The 13,862-nt window shown below is 28.4% G+C and overlaps 1 long non-coding RNA gene across 1 annotated transcript; it reads left to right on the forward strand.

The window, feature by feature from the left end:
- Positions 1-2,271: 2,271 nt before the first annotated feature.
- Positions 2,272-3,348, forward strand: LOC145954222 (uncharacterized). The gene is made up of 2 exons (XR_014431402.1): positions 2,272-2,378; positions 3,161-3,348. It is a non-coding gene; the product is annotated as an uncharacterized LOC145954222 (long non-coding RNA).
- The last annotated feature ends 10,514 nt before the right edge of the window (positions 3,349-13,862 follow it).

Raw genomic sequence — 13,862 nt, forward strand, 5'->3', positions numbered from 1 at the left:
GGTGGATGGAGTTTCTGAAGGATTTTGATTTTCAGTTGATGTATCATCCAGGCAAGGCCAATGTGGTGGCAGATGCGCTGAGTAGGAAATCCATCCACATGACAAGTATGATGATTAGAGAGCTGGAGTTGGTTGAGAAGTTCAGAGATTTGAATCTCTGTGTGGAGTTAGCTCAGGATCACATTAGTTGTGGGGCAGTTACCATAACTAATGAGTTCTTGAGGCAAGTTGGACTTAAGCAGTTGCAAGACACCGAACTGGTGAAGCTTCTTGGGATGGTGGGTACCGATAAAGCTGTAGGCTTTGAGCTGGGAGAGGATGGGATCTTAAGGTTCAGAGGCAGGATTTGCCTACCTCAGGATGCTGAGCTAAGGAGAGCTGTGCTAGAGGAAGGTCACAAGAGCAAACTTAGCATACATCCAGGTATGACTAAGATGTACCAAGACCTCAAGAAGACTTTCTGGTGGTCTGTTATGAAGAGAGAGATAGCTGAGTATGTGGCGGCCTGTTTAACCTGTCAGAAGGCAAAGGTTGAACATCAAAAGCCTAGTGGGTTAATGCAACAGATTGAGACTCCCGAGTGGAAATGGGATAACATTACTATGAATTTCATCGTGGGGTTGCCTAGGTCATCTAGGAATAGTGATGCTATCTGGGTGATTGTTGATCGGTTGACCAAGTGTGCGCATTTCTTGCCTGTCAACATCAAGTGGTCCTTAGAGAAGCTGACGCAGTTGTATATAAGGGAGATAGTTCGGTTGCACGGGGTGCCTTCCAGTATTATTTCCGACCGAGATCCGAGGTTCACTTCCAGATTCTGGCAGAGTCTACACCGAGCTTTAGGCACAAAGCTGAAGCTGAGTTCTGCTTATCATCCACAGACGGATGGTCAGTCAGAGAGGACAATCCAGTCCTTGGAGGATCTGCTGAGGGCTTGTATGTTAGATCACTTGGGTAGTTGGGAGGAAGTATTACCGCTTGTGGAGTTTACTTACAACAACAGTTTCCATGCTAGTATTGGGATGGCGCCGTTTGAAGCCTTATATGGCAGGAGATGTAGGACTCCTCTGTGCTGGTATCAGGATGGTGAGTCAGTGGTTGTGGGACCGGAGTTGATCCTACAGACTACTGAAAAGGTGAAGATGATTCAGGAGAAAATGAGGACTGCCCAGAGTAGGCAGAAATCATATGCTGACAAAAGGCGTAAGCCTTTAGAGTTTGCTGAGGGGGAACATGTGTTTCTGAAGGTGACTCCGACTTCTGGTGTGGGTAGAGCGCTGAAGACTCGGAAGTTAACACCAAGATTCGTGGGTCCCTATCAGATAATACAGCGTGTGGGTCCGGTTGCTTATCGGTTGGCTTTGCCACCGTCTCTTTCAAACCTACACGATGTATTTCATGTGTCCCAGCTGAGGAAGTATGTTCATGACCCGAGTCATGTGGTGGAGATGGATGAGGTGCAGGTGAAGGAGAATCTGACTTATGAAAAGAAACCGGTAGCTATAATTGATCATAAGTTGAAGGAGCTTCGTGGCAAGTCCATAAAATTGGTGAAAATTCTTTGGGATGCAACTACGGGTGAGGCAACTTGGGAAGTAGAAAGTCAGTTCAGTGAACAGTACCCATATCTCTTCTAAGTAAGTGAATTTTCGAGGACGAAAATTTTTGTTGTTGGGGAGAATTGTAATACCTTATTTTTTTTATTATTATTATTATTATTTATTATTAAAATGGCATTTTCGTGAATTTTATAAAGGTATAGGGGTATTATCGTAATTATTGATGGCATTTTCGCAATTTTCAAAAAAATTTGAAGGGTGTTTTGGTAACTTGGAACGGGCCGTTCCAAAAGCAAAACGGGCCGTTCCAAGCTTTAAAATTTAACTAAAAATCTTGAGTGAGAACGGGCTCAGAACGGCCGTTCCGACAAGGAGAACGGGCCGTTCTGATTGTGAAACGGGCCGTTCTAAAGGGAGAACAGGCCGTTTCAAAAGGAGTACGAGCCGTTCTGCTGGAAATTGGGAACGGGCCGTTCCGGATTTGGAACGGGCCGTTCCAGTTCAAAAATTTGCGTAGCTTTTTCGAGCCCAGAACGGGCGTTCCGCTTTTTGGAACGGCCGTACCGGGTAGGTGAGCCAGAATTGCTATAAATAGGGGCTTGGGGAGTTACGAAAATTCATACCTTGGGAAGAGAAAATCCTTAGAGAAAAAGGGAGGAAAGGAAAGGAGGAGAAAGAGGAAGAGGAATCCGGTAGAGGTGATTCTGTCAGAATAAAGAAAAGAGGAGAAAGAGGAGGAGGTTCTGCTCAAATTTCGGTTCCTATCTAAGGAAGAGAGAGGAGGAGGTTCTGCCCGAGTTTTGGTTCAGGATTATCCAAGTAAGGGAAGTTAGTTTTTGAAATTATTAATTGTTTGATGATTAATAATAAATGAATATTTTTGAACTGTGTCAAATTTTGTTGTTGAGTCGAGCTGAATTATATGTTGATTTTTAACAGTATTGTACTATAAGGATGTTGAACTGAGTTATGAGTAGTAAGTTGTGTTGAATACTACTTAGTTGTGTTGTATGCTGATTTGCTGTACTATATAATGCTGAGCTGTATGCTGATTATACCCACTTGAGGTGGTGTTGCTGCTGCTGTTATAGCCACTAGAGTGGTGCTGTTGTTGCCGCTAAGTCGGTGTTGTTATAGCCACTAGAGTGGTGCTGTTGTTGCCGCTAAGTCGGTGTTGTTATAGCCACTATTGTGGTGCTGTTGTTGCCGCTAAGTCGGTGTTGTTATAGCCACTAGAGTGGTGCTGTTGTTGCCGCTAAGTCGGTGTTGTTATAGCCACTAGAGTGGTGCTGTTGTTGCCGCTAAGTCGGTGTTGTTATAGCCACTAGAGTGGTGTTGTTGTTGCCGCTAAGTCGGTGTTGTTATAGCCACTAGAGTGGTGCTGTTGCTGCTACTAAGCAGTGTTGATATAATCGCATTATGGTGCTGATGTTGTTGAGCAATATAAGCTGTGCAGATGTGTTGATAATTATAACGATGAATTTATTTACATTGCTAATCCTTTGCTAGTATGATTTGATTTTTTTTAAAGAATACTAGCTTACCCTTGCATGTTTTCCATGTGGTTGGAACTGCGATGATCATACTATGTATGGGAGCAGAGCAGGAATAGGTGGGCTTCTTGGGATGAGTCTCCGGCGGACTTTGGAGCTAATTTGCTTGTGTGGATATTTTGCTTGTAGCTACTTGGGATAGTAGCATTTGGTTGTAATTTTCCTTGGTACACTTTAACTCTAGTCAGACTGGAATCTTGTATATTTATATATTCTAGATCCTATATTTATATACTTGTTCTATCTGTCTGGTGTTTTAGTGTGCTATACCGTGTGTAGTGACCAGCCGGGTCGTTACACTCTTTGCTTCTACTCCGCTAAGTCCTTGTAGATTGGTTGAGCGGATTTAAGGGGTTTTTGAGATCTTGAAACTTCATTTAATCTGCAAGTAAAAACAAGAGTTCATAAGTAAAAAATCTTAACTTATTTATGCATCCTTTTGATTTTTATAATATTTTAGGGGTTAAAATACATATTTCTTTTAAACTTAGTTAGATAAATGTCAAAATAACCATAATTTCTAAGTAAAATAGACATTTATCAAAAAAACCTTATATATTCTCTTCTAATAAGTTACCTTAATCTCTACTCAGAATAACTCTTAACAATTAAAAACTCATACAAATTCTTTAATTCTTAAAGTCTTCTAACAACTAATCAACTAATCACAATAACATTTAAATTAATAAAATAATAATTATTAATAAAAATACATAATATTACAGTGCTACATTGTTCACTCTATTTTTCAACATGGAGACTTTTTAACAATCTCATCCAATATTGGTTTACGTGACACCACCACAAATGAATTGTGATAGCTTGGTCTAATTGCATGCATAGTGCATACTGGTTAAACTTTTGTGGTGGAGTCTTTTTTGGATCGTTGTCGTAATATTGAATGTCTCTACTTTAAGCTTTGGTACCATTACACATCTATACTTGGATATTAATTAAGATTCCTTCAAATAGCGGGTTCAAAGAGTTTATTGTAAAATATTTCATGACAAACTTTTTATTAATAATAAATTTTAAGAAAAATTGTATTAACCTTTCCTAAAGTTTATTTAAATGACATAAATTATTCACTTTTCTAGTTATTGAAAAGTAAGAGTCTTTTTTTAATGTTAATTATATTTAATTTTAATTAAATTATAAATAAATTTTAAAAAATTAGCGAGATAACTCCAATTCATTAATAGATTATTTTTTTTGTTATCATCTATTATTTTTGGTGTTTTTATTTAAACAATTATTTTTAAATTGTCTTATTTTAAATTTATGCGAATAGAAACATAATTTTGTAAATATTACATTGTTCTTTTATAATGTGTTTGGATGAGAAATTTTACAAATTCAAGGAATTTTAAATTTTTGGTATTTGAATTACTTTAATTTCAATTTCTATCATTCTTAAAATATTTTGTTTGGATGAGTCAATTCAAATTTCTTAAATTTTAAATTGTTAGGTTGAATATGATAATTTGATTCCATCATAATAAAATTGATTTTAAAAATATATCTATATGTTGAGATTTTTAAATTAAATTTTATAAAAATAAATATTAATTCATTTTTAAATATTTAATAATTTAAAAAAATAATATTAGATAATATTTAATAATTTTAAAAATTAATATAAGATAATATTTAATAATTTTAAAAATATTTTTGAATATCCAATAATTAAAAGAATAAAGAGATAAGATAAAATATATAAGTGAAATAAGAAAAACAAATATGAGGAATTTCAAATTCTCCCATTTTTGGGAGAATTTGAAATTCTACTATTTTAAGGAATTTCACAAATGCTTGGATTTCAAATTCTTTGGTAAATTCCTCATCCAAACAAAGCATTTCACCTTAAGAAATTTGAAATTCTTCAAATAAATGAATTACCCTATATAAATTCCTCATCCAAACACACCATTAGTGATTTTGATATTTAACAAAAGGACATAATATTGAGACTACAAAGTCACATTCTTAATTGATCAGTCTAGAATTATTTTTAGATGGAAATAATTAATTACTTATGTCTTTGTGTAATCTATCAGTCATGACTTTTTTTTTTCTTTTATATTTATACTACGTCAATGGAACAAAGTGAATAGAAATATGACACTAATGATTCGTGCACTTTTTCAATTGTAGAAAAAAATTTAAATTATAAAAAAAATAAGTTTTAACATGTAAATAAACTAATATTATACAAAAAGGTAACATGTGAAAGCTAAGTTATAAAATAAAAAAAGTATGTGTCAACTAATAAAATAGAATAAAAATTGATGTTATTTTAACAAATTTTAATGAATGTTATAACAATTTTTCCTAAATTTTATAATCGTTGCACAATAAGTTAAGTCATTTTACGAACTTAAGATTAAATTCTGCTTCATCCATGTTAAGGATGAAATATAGGATCTGAAAGCAACCCTAATCTTATATGAGGTCATATCTTATTCTAATTTAATTTTTTTTGTAAAAAAAATTCTTTAATTAAATTTTAACTTAAAAAAATATTAAAAATGATGTGTTGCTCATATTATTTTTATTACGAAATCTGAGCTCAAGTACTAATCAACGTGACAATTTCTTTAAATGAAAGTTTCTGATTCTGATCCAGCTTTTCTTCATTTTGCTTTCTTTAAATGAAAGTTTCTGATTCTGATCCAGCTTTTCTTCATTTTGCTGTGATGACAGATTATCTTCTTCGGTTCCTCGTGATTTGTAATTGTCTTGTTACATAAATAATGTTAATTACCTCCACTCGACAACAAATTGGGTTCTATCCGCCGAATGAATAGCAAATCACTTGATGGAGCCTCAGATATCATTTCGGTCGCATGTTTGGAATTTTCTTCATACATGTTTGAAAATGAAATTGACGAGACGGTTTCATGAACAACGACAAAAGGTGTCCTGGTTCTATAGTATGATCTTCGGTAAATTTAGACTATAATGGTGGCACACAGGATGACTGTTGATAATTATTTATTTTAATATAATAATAATTATTAATTATTTTCATTTCTTATTATAAGATGATCCCATGACATATGTTTGAGTTGGTGTAAGATATTGAATTTAATTTTAATGGATAAATTTTAAATTTTATTAAGAACATTGGTATTAAAAATGATAATAGGTCACAATTTAAATTGGAGTCTATAATTTAACTTATTTAAAGTCTAATTTGAGCTTATTTATTTAATAAAAAATTAAGTTTAAGTTAAATAAATATATTTATTTAAAAATAGATTTATACCTATAAAAAAATTTATGTTATCTATATAATATAATAATAAAATAATATATATATATATTACATTATTAATAGTATAATTAAATAAGTAAATTTGTAATAAAAAAATTATAAATATTTTTTTTTACATTTCCATATTATATATTTTTTATTTATACAAAATTAAGAAATTGAAAATAAAAAATCTAGTAGTTGCATATTTATTTGCTATTTTTTTTTATATTTTCATGATTGATAATTTAGAATATCTTAAATTAGATATAAAAATATTTTCTTTTTATAAAATTATCTTATTTCATTTTGTGTGTAAATGTACATTAATGTACATGTGTATGCATGAGTTATGTTTTTCATATTAATTTTTATTTTTTTAAATTTAAAATTTTAATAATAATGAAATAAATTATTTTTTATCATACAAATTTTTGTTAAAAATTTACACATGTTTTTAAAAATAAATTTATTAACTTATTTAAAATTAATTTTATTAACATATTTAATGTTATTGAAGAAGTTTAACTTGTATATTCAAAATTTTATATGACATTATTTATTCTCACTCCTAATTGTTAGAAAATTTATTCTCACCTTTAATTATTAAGAAATTTTTTTCCAACAAATCAATCAAGAAACAGTAAATTAAAGAAAAAACAGTTGACAAAAATTTGACCACTTTGTTGATATAATTTAAGCTTTTCATGTTATCAAGAAAATATTTAAAAATTATTTATTAAATAAGTTAAGGTAATTTTTTATATAAAAATTATATAATTAAAATTGTCCAGTTCAACAAAATTTAAATCTTTATTAAAAAACAAAATTTAAATATAATAGACTAATTCATTTAAATAATATAATAGTAACATGCCCATAATAATAATAATAATAATACTAATATTTAAGTAAATATAAAGAATATACTTTTATTATTTTATTAAAATTTATTATAAAATTTGAAATTATATACTTTATTTATTTAAAATCTAGGTCTATTATAATTTATGTAAAAATAAGTTTTAACATTGATTTAAAAATGTATCTATAAAATACGTTTTTAAATAAATTCTTAAATTAAACTAAGATTTTTAAAAACCACTAATAAGGGAAAAAATAGATTTTTTTCCTGTTGGTATAAAGTATAGACAGAAATATAATTTTTGTGCGTTCAATTTTGGTGTTTGATATGTTTCAACATTTTGACTATACACCTATGACACATTAAAAAATATGTCAAGTATGTACGCATCAGAATTATTTTTAAATTTTAATTAATTTAGTTTATTATGTTGATAATTATTATTATATTAGAATATATTTAATGTTATCTTCAAAAGAATAATTATTTAATTTTTTTTTACAAACAAAATTCTTATAAATTTTATCTAGGTATTTTTATATTTAATTTTAATATGTATAATCAGCTACGTTTGATGATAATTAATTATAAACGCCAAATTTACATATTAAAATAACTTGTATAACAAAAGTTACATATTAAAATTACTAAAAAATTATTTATCTAAATGATATTAGACTTTGTCTTATTAAATAAAGTTTAAAGTTTGAATATTGTATATAAAAAGATTATTAAAAGAAAAACCTTCATTAAAATGGAAAGTCAAATTTCTTAATAAAAATTAGTTATAAAAAATTTATGAATACTCTATATTAATAATATAATTATTAAAAATTTACATATTAAATTTGTCACATGTAATACAAGCATTAAATATCAAATATTTTTGGCTTTTTTTCATGATCTAGTGGGCATAAATATAGTCCTTTTTTAGTTGTAAAGTTGAATGAGTGTTTTTAGCTTTGAAAATTTAATTATATTTACATAAAATATTAAAAAAGTTGTAGGTTATATTGAATTTTATTTTTCTTAACAATATTATTAGTACGAAGTTCAACCAATTTCATGTATGAGTAATTTTTACTAAAGAATTTAGTTTGTCATTTTTAATGGACTTTTTCTTCTCAATCACGTTTTTTTCGCACATAAAATTTTTACTCAAAATTTTGTTTAAAAAGATCGAGTCTATTATTACTCGAATTAAGAATTTATTAGTCTTTCTATGTTGTTTACTCACCATGATTCCAATAACTTCTATTATTTATTTATTTTATTTTTTTGGACAAAAACTACTATTATTGTTTAAAGTCACTTTTAATTGATTATTATTATTTAAACATGATATTTAAATACATTTCAAATTAATTATTTTGAAAGTAATAATCCTTTTTCAGTTGTCTCTTTTCAGGTTTCATCAATATATGAATACATTTCAAATATGATACTTGAATACATTTTAAATTAATTATTTTAAAAGTAATAATTCCTTTTCAGGTTTCAATTTTTTATCAATGACTAATTTTTATCGGAGAATTTGATAGATTATTTTTAGTGGAGTTTGTAATACTGTAAGTTATGATGGTGTTAGATTACTCTTAGTTGTTTTAAATCGTTAAGTTAACTTGTATTGAGAGGCTCAAGGGTCTGGGGATCTTTTTAGAGCTTTAGTGGTGTTGAGAGAGGATTCTCTGAGTAGAAATCTAGTTTGACCCCGGAGAGAAGAATATAAAAGATTCCTATTTTGAACAGAGCTTTATAAACATTTTCCCTTAGCTTTCTAGAGAACAAATTTTAGAGGGAAGGTCTCATATTTTTTTACTTTTTCTTCTCTCTTAATTTTCCTCTCTTCTTTTTCCCAATCATTTTCTAAGTTGTGTTGTTGTGATTTAGGTGGTGGAAACCTTAAATCCTTTAGTTGATTGAGGGCAGAGCCCTAATCGTTCTTCTCTTCTACCTTAGACCTGAGCTACCTCGAGATAAGAGAAGTTCAAAATTATGTGTTTTTGGATGAGTTGTGGGTTAGAAAATCATTTCTAAGTTGTGTGTAGTGTGGAATCTAAATAGTGTGTAGTGTGAAAATCATTTCTAAATAGATATGTGTTTAAGTATAAGTTGTGTGTAGCGTCAAAATCATTTCTAAATAATGTGTGGCTGTGTGGATGATATGTTTGGAAAAAAAGGGGGTTTTGAGTTGTTGGCCAAAATCGTTGATTATTTGCTAAATCTTGTCTGCATGTTGAATTTGTGTGCATTTTTTAGTTGATTGTGATGTATATGATTGCTATTTTGTGTTGCATGTGTTGGAAACTTGTTGGATTTCAAGTTGTGGCTAAAAATCAAGTTATGCATATGTAGAATTCTAATGTCGCGTCAGGCACGCCTTCAAGGTGTCGGATATTATTATAACTTGAGGCTTTTTGTCCCAATCACGTCAGTGCAAGATTGTTGATGTTAGGTGCGAGGAGAGAGACTCATTTCGGGTTAGAATGACATTAGGCATGATTGAATGGCACTAGACATGAAAGCCTTGAGAGCTCTCTGACTTGGTGATGTTGGGCCTAAAGTTGTGTGGCGCCCAATGTAGCCAAGCCAGAGCTCTTTGTCTGAATTTTGTTGGGCATCGAGGTGGTGACATCAGGCGAGACTCGGGTAAAGACTTTCTACCTGAGGTGGGTTCGTGCGTGATATTTTACCATGCCAAGCGCAAGGTCTCAAGGGCCTCTACCTTAGCCACATTGGGCGCGGGTCGTGTAGCACCAAGCCTTAGTTGTTGAAGATGTTGTGATGAAATGTTGAATACTTGTTGTTTTAAATTGTTAACTGAAAATATGATGAATATGTTGTAGTGATGAAGTAGTATGCAATGATTTTGTTGTGAGTTGTTAGTTGAGAAATATATATGAGTTGTGAGTTGTGTGTTAATCAAGTTGTATGTTGGCTGTGAGATTGAGTTGAATATACAATGTGCAGAAAAGATGTTTGTTGGTTACATAGTTGGATATGAGTTGTGAAATGCAAAGTTGTATGTTGATTTTGTTGAGTGTTGTTAACCACTTAGAACTAGAGGTGAGGTTTTTGAAAGTTGCATATCTCATTGTTTAGATATTGTGTTGTAGTGCTCTAAGAGCCCAATTTGTTGAAAACACTTCTTGGGAAGTTGACCCTTGAAGTGAATGTTGTGTTGTTTCTCCTATAGGACTTTATTGGTATCATGTGTGGACAAAGTCGAGGTATATGTGTATGAAGTGACCACAATATAAGGGCCGAGTTGAGCTATATTGATTACAAGTGACCAATCGAGTAAAGTACAAAGATGGAAACTTAGTTCCTAACCAAGTATCGAAGGTTGTAGTATTTGGAGGATAGTAGGTGGGTTAATCCCATAAGAGACTTAGTTAAACTAGCTAATGTCGTGGTAGGTCTATACCCAACTATTCTACCTTGACAGTAGTATTATACTTCCTTATTTAAATGACGTGGTGACATCCGAGAAACTAAGTTGCTTTGTTGTGGATTTTTTATTTAATTTGTTGTTGATCTAGCAAGTCCAAGGAATTAATCACCCTGTGTTGTCGATTCGATAGGATCAAGTCACTTAAACTATTCAACTTGTGTCGTAGGAGATTTCCTAGTTGAAATGCATGACGACGCTTATATATAGTTGTTGTGTTGAGCATATGATGCATTGAGTTGATTATGTTGTTCATCTGTTATGTTGAATTATGATGAAACATGTTGCTGTTTTGAATTTAGGTTTGTTGTGTTGATCTATATATGTTGTATATTGTGATGCAGTATTGTTGTATTGTTAAAGATGAGATGATGATATGATGTTCCTATATTGCATACATATTGTTTCCTTTTTACTTTAGTTTGTCCTTGCATATTTTCATGTAGTGTGAACTGCGATGATCATATGAGTAAGACAGGGATAAGGTTGGAGAGTTGTTGTAGAAGACATCCAATACATTGGACTCAAAGGATATTTTGTTGATTACTCGGTGGTGGTAGATTACTAACTTAGAATGTATAATCGATAACTTAGAATGTATAACTAGCTTATATTTACTAGATTACTATATTTAATAATTTATATTGTACCTATTTATTTAGTTAATTTCCTTTAATACAGTGTAGAGACGAAGTGGGGTCATTACACCTTTTTATTATTATTTATCTATATACATAACATATATAAAAGTAATAATTTGATTTGGTGTATATATTTTTTTAGACGATTTTATTCTTAAACTTTAAACAATAAAATATAATACTAAAAATTATTATCCCTACAAAGAGATTGATGATTGATTTTAGCAGTATAAAATCATATCTTATCTTAATTTTAATTTTAATTTTCTCTTAAAAACATCATTAGTATTAAAAGCTCATAAAATTATTAATTTTATAACGCTTTTAACAGTTTTATGACGAGCATTATTTATAACGACATACAAGACTTTACATTTCAAAAGTGAATAAACATGCATAGTAGAAAAGAATAATATATTTGTCACTATTTTTTTTTAAATAATTATTTTAATAAACTTCTAAATCAACAATGACTACATTCATATATTTTTATTATCTCAGATGTTTATTCAATTTAAAAGAAACTAATCAAAACACAACATTGCATGCGATGTGTTGGAAAAAATATGAATAAGACAATTTATTTGTTATGTGTGAATACTACTGATTCAGAAAAAGACACATGCATGCTAAATGGTGCATAATGGTGGTCGTAACTGCATCTACGCAGTCACAATAAAGAACCATGAAATGAAAATATATGAATATATCGTTTATCAATTTATCATTTATCGTTTTGCATGCCATTGGACTCAACAAGAGAAATGCGTGTCTCCATTCAAACACAAAAAAGACAGAAATAGATATGTTAGCAGAGAGAAAAAATAAATAAATTTAATGTTAATTTTTATTTAAAAAATATCAATAAACTTAAAATTATAATAGATATAATTTTTTTTAAATAATTACTATAAAAATTAAATAATATTACACGATTTATAATTGAAATGATAATATAAATATTATGCATAAACTATTTGTTTTAAATATAAATTTTATTATGCCAATTATTATTATTAGTATCGTAAAAAAATATCATGTGTCATTGTGTATTTATTAAAAATAAAATAAAAATAAAGTTGTGAGTAATTATTGAGTAGTTGTAATTGTAAAGATAATTTTTTAAATAGTTTTACAAAATAAAAATAAAAAATGGTAGAAGAAGAAAAATAATTTCAAAGGTAGTTATAAGGATAATTTTGTCTAGAAAATCAGTACACTGAAAAGGATAATTCTTTTTTATTATTACTAGTGGAATCAAGGCATTTTATGTCTTTATAAAATCATTAATGTTTGATATCAATATTTAAAAGTGCTTAAAAATTATTAATGCTTGTTACATTAATTAATGTTGTATTTGGTTCTTAAACTTAAATTTTTTTAGTTTAAGTCTTATGTTTGTAAAAATAATTATTTTGTTTATATTATTTTTATAACAAAAAATTTAATGATAAAATTGTTTAAAAAAATTGTACACTAAATGAGACAATCTCCTTTATTATATGTTAGGATTGAAATATTTTGTGTTTCTATATGTATTTAAAAGTATTTTATTGTATTGAATCTTTGAAATCTCAATAAAGTATTGGATTCAAGTCTTAGATTTAGTTAATTTTAAATATTATTTTTTATTATTTAAAAATTTAAAAGTAAAATAATTCAAAAATATATACATAAAAACAAGATATCTACTTTATAATAGTTATAAATTATTATTATTATTTGTGCATTAAATATTAAACATATTTATTTTTATATAATACTTTCTTTATAAACTAATATATTTTTTTAAATAATAAAAGAATATAATATTAAGAGAAAACTTACAAAAAATAAACTTTTATTTTACCACACAAACTTTATTCTACTATTAAGTGTATTAATCTGTATAATTTTTTAAGTTAATTAAATATATGAAAAAAATAAAATTTAAGTAAATATTATCTTTGAATAATCAAACTTCTTGATCCAATAAGGTCTATTATGAGATAGGGGAAGTTGAGCTTGCAGTGTTAAGTTTGTTTGTGTTAAAAAATAATTAATGCTTGACCAAGGAAAATCATCATTCACAGTGATTGTTAAATTTAAAATACTACATAAAAACTTATTATCTTTGAGTTCTTATTTATTATTTATTTCTTTTTATTAGACTTTTTCTAATTATCTCATACATCGATTATTTTTCTTATAATACCTTTAGATAATTAATAACTTTTTTAAATTAATAAAATAAATTATTTTGTTTTTCTTATATTAGAATTAGAAAAGGCAAATGCGATTTCTTTCATAAAAATTTGATAATATTTCATACAAATAACATGATTATAAAATAAATAAATAAATAAATATAATCTTTAATCATAATAAAATAAATGAGAAATAATTAAGTAAAAAAGAGATTATTAATTTAAAAATGTCAAAGATAATATTTTAAAAAATAATTTAAATTTTTGACTAATTGAATATTATTAACTAAGTTAATTATCTTTCCAAGAAAACGTAAATTAATTAAATAATACTTTTACGTAAAGACAAAT

Source organism: Cajanus cajan, chromosome 1, assembly GCF_000230855.2.
Source record: "Cajanus cajan strain Asha chromosome 1, NIPB_CcT2T_4, whole genome shotgun sequence".
Classification (NCBI taxonomy): Eukaryota; Viridiplantae; Streptophyta; class Magnoliopsida; order Fabales; family Fabaceae; genus Cajanus; species Cajanus cajan.